The following is a 3,709-nucleotide window of genomic DNA, read 5'->3' on the forward strand; positions in this document are numbered from 1 at the left end:
TTTCCAGTGTGGGCTTTCAAGTTCTGGCAGTGCGAGCACTTTTGTGGCATGTGTCCCTCGCCAAGGCAGCGGATGCACTGAGAGTGTCCGTCTGAGAGAGGGATTGAAAGGCGTCAGGTAGTGCAGCGTTTAAAGCCTGAGATACCAGGCATGCCCCTGAGGGAGCATCTCTCTCAGTGGAGAGACAGATGCTGCTGCGATTGGGGATAATGGAACAAGGTCCTATGAGGAGGAAAAAAAAAATGGTTTTTTTTTGAAGGAATGGGGATAAAGCAGGAAGGAAAAAGGCTCTAATATTCTAAGAACTGAGAACTACTGCTAAAGGAAGAAGGGCTTATTTCTAGCTGTGTGGCGCTGCTGAGTACTTCGACTTGAACCAATGGCAGCAGAGAAGGAAGTGTGTGGGAGGGCAGGTTGCACAGCGCTAGTTAACTGCCTGAAGCGGCGTGAGACGGGGACTACGCATGTGCAATCCAACTGGGCACTGCTACCTTAAATCTTCAGCTACGAGTGCAGGAGTGCAACGACACATAAAGTGGACCATCTACAGGGACACCACTCAAAGAAGAAAGTGTGGTTGTGTGACCCAGAATTCACCAAAACAGAAGTGGATTACTTATCTAATTGCTTGCAGTTTAAGGGCTAGTATTTAAACCTTCCCCCATTTCCCCTAGGTGACCATATGCGATATCACTCTCCTGAGGGTAACAGAGGCGGAAAGGGAGCAGATGCTGCAAGCATCTGGGTACAGACCTGGTCCTTATACTGCAGTGCTGTGTGCCACAATGATGCCAGAAGAGTTAATACTGGAGTGGCATGGGAAAGTGTCCTACCGTGGTGGATGAAATAAGGCAGGCCTTCCCAGAAGCCTTCTGCAAAGGATTGCAAAGTATATCCATGAAAGCTTCCTAGAGATTTCAAGGGAGGATTTGCAGGCCATTCCTGGGCATATAAAGTCTTTTTTGGAGAGTACCCTCTGCGTAGCTGGAGTGGTTGCTGATAACTTCTATCCCAATTTTTTTATTCAGATTCAACATTAAAAATAATATATGACCCTTACAGTTTGAATGAAAACATGTACTCACCAGAGGTGCCTTCCCCAGCATCACGCTCCGCCGACAATTGGTCCTGTGAGGGGATGGGCTCCAGAGTTAAAAAAAAGTTCTTGGCTGTCAAGGATAATGGATCTTCTGCTTGCGTGCGATGCATTCTCCTCCTCCTCCTCTTCAACAATGTCCTCCTCATTGATGCCCGAGGTCACCCAAGGCTCCTGGGAGGTATCCATGGAGCGTTTTGGGTAGTGGTGGGGTCACCACCTAGAATCGCATGCAGCTCCTCATAGAAGCGGCATTTCTGTGGCTCAAATCCAGAGCAACTGTTCACCTCCCTTGTCATCTGGCATGCTTGCTGAAGCTCCTTTATTTTCACATTGCACTCGTGTGTGTCCCTGGTGTAGCCCTTCTCCCCCAACCTCTTCGCGATTTTGGCATTGATGTTAGCGTTTCTTCTGCTGGATCGGAGCTCTGCCTGCACAGACTCTTCTCCCCACACAGCAATAAGATCCACTGCATCCTGTGTGTTCCACGCTGGAGCGCATTTGCGGCTTAAGCATCCGTTGTCAGCTGTGGATGAGCTCTCCACACTGATCAAACAGGAAATGAAAATTCATAAGTTCCCAGGCCTTTAACAGTGGGGTGGCTGTTCCCTGTGTACCTGCCTGACGTGCAGTGGAGTTGAAAGTGCTCTCCAGAGTGGTCACAGTGGAGCACTGTGGAAAACCCCCTGGAGGCCAATTCATTCGAATTACACAGCGCAGTGTCTACACTATCCCCATGTTGATGTGTGGACATTGACTGAAACGCTACGCCTCTCGCAGAGGTGGAATACAGAAGTCATCTTTACCAGCCCTTTAGGTCGGCGGAAGGGACTCGATAGTGTAGACACATACATTATTAAATTGACCTAACGCAGCATATGTCGACCTAACTTTGTAGTGTAGACCTCCTTTGTTCTCCTGTGAGGAAATAGGGTAGGAATTGACATTTATTGGAGAAAGGAGCAAAGACACAGTTGGCATACAGTTCTCATACTCTTTAAAAATTCAATATCGGGGGAGGAGTGTTAAAAAGGAGCTTCCCTGGACAGAAACTTTCTGGTGTGTAAAAATAGTACAACAGAAATTCAGTAATATTGTTCTATCTTACAAGGAGCCCAATTCTTCACAACTGGTCTTCGTTATTCCATTTACGTCCCTTAAAGCAACATGAATGGCTGGGAATGAATTTTTTTAAATCACCAAATGAAAGGCAGACAAGGGTAATTACATTCAACAGAGGACAAAACATGACTGTGGCACATTAGATGGATATGCTTTCCTAAAGAATTGATGCAAGACATAATTTGACAACTTTATGGTATGAGTAACATCTAATTAAACCATGTTTGGCAGAATTGGTTCACGGTCATTGACACGATTACTTGTAAAAACTAAGGGTTGAGTCCACAAAGGTGCTTAGGTGCCTAAACCTCACACTTGGACCTGTAAATCCCAATTTTGGCTCCACTATGATCACCTGCTGAATCCTGTAGGTGTCTAAACTCATCCAGTGCCTAAGTTTTAGAGTAAGAAGTTCCCACCATGCCTACATTCCTGCCTATGAGCATGCACACTGCTGCCTCAGTCTAGGCATCCAGGTGCCTATATTCTGCCTAGGTCCCACAGCAATTCATGAACCAGGGAGAGAAAGATGTTTGGCTACCTAAGTCACATGCAGGGCCCAATCTCAGAGGCATGCTCAGAGGCTCCCTACTGGATCTGTCCCACTCAAAATCTGGCTGGAGGAAGAGGCGGTGCTGTCACTACCCATCTTATAACTTTTAGGCCAGTGTTTAGAGCACTCATCAGGGATGTGGGAGACCCAGGTTCAATTCAGCCCTCTCTGCCTCAGGGCCAGGAACGATTTGAACAGGGGCTTAACGCCTCTCAGGTGTAGGCTCTAATCACTAAGCTATGGGATATTCTAAGGTGGGCTCCCTCAATATCTCCTGTTAAAGCTGCTGCGCTCTCGATAAATAATGAGTGAGAGATTGGAGCAGGAGGACTGGAGTTGGGGCCTCACCTCCCAGGTGGGTACCCTAATCACTGGACTACACAGTCATTCCCCTTATCTCTCTGGCCCAAAAACAGTTATTGGGCCAGATAGAGAGAGAGAGAGAGAGAGAGAGAAAATAACACCACAAGGAAAAAAAACAAAACAAAAACCCCCAGCTTTCCTTGGTGCACTCAAAATCCCCAGTAATAAAAAGTAACTCTGAGGAGCAAACAGTTGAAGATAATATAATTAGAATGGCCTTCAATCAAAAGTGCTGTATTTTCTGCATCTAATTTATAGTACATGCTCACCAAATAAAAATGGAACCCTACGAAGTAGTTTCATTAGTTGAGAAAGCACCTCCCAAGAGACGAGCATGTTTCAAGACAAGAAAGAATAGTTATTTTTAAATGGAAATGAATGTCCCCCTTCAGCCTGAATTCTTTCCACTTGTCCTCTTCAGGTTAAATACTTTCTACTAATCAAGTATAAAATATCAAACACCTGTGATCCAGAGCAAGTGGAGCTAATGCGTTTCCAGGTGAAGCAGTAGTAAATCACACCAGTAAAACAAAAAATTAATAAAAATAGATTTTATTGTGTATTTCACATTTACC

This window comes from Natator depressus, chromosome 1 (assembly GCF_965152275.1).
Source record: "Natator depressus isolate rNatDep1 chromosome 1, rNatDep2.hap1, whole genome shotgun sequence".
NCBI classification, from domain to species: Eukaryota; Metazoa; Chordata; order Testudines; family Cheloniidae; genus Natator; species Natator depressus.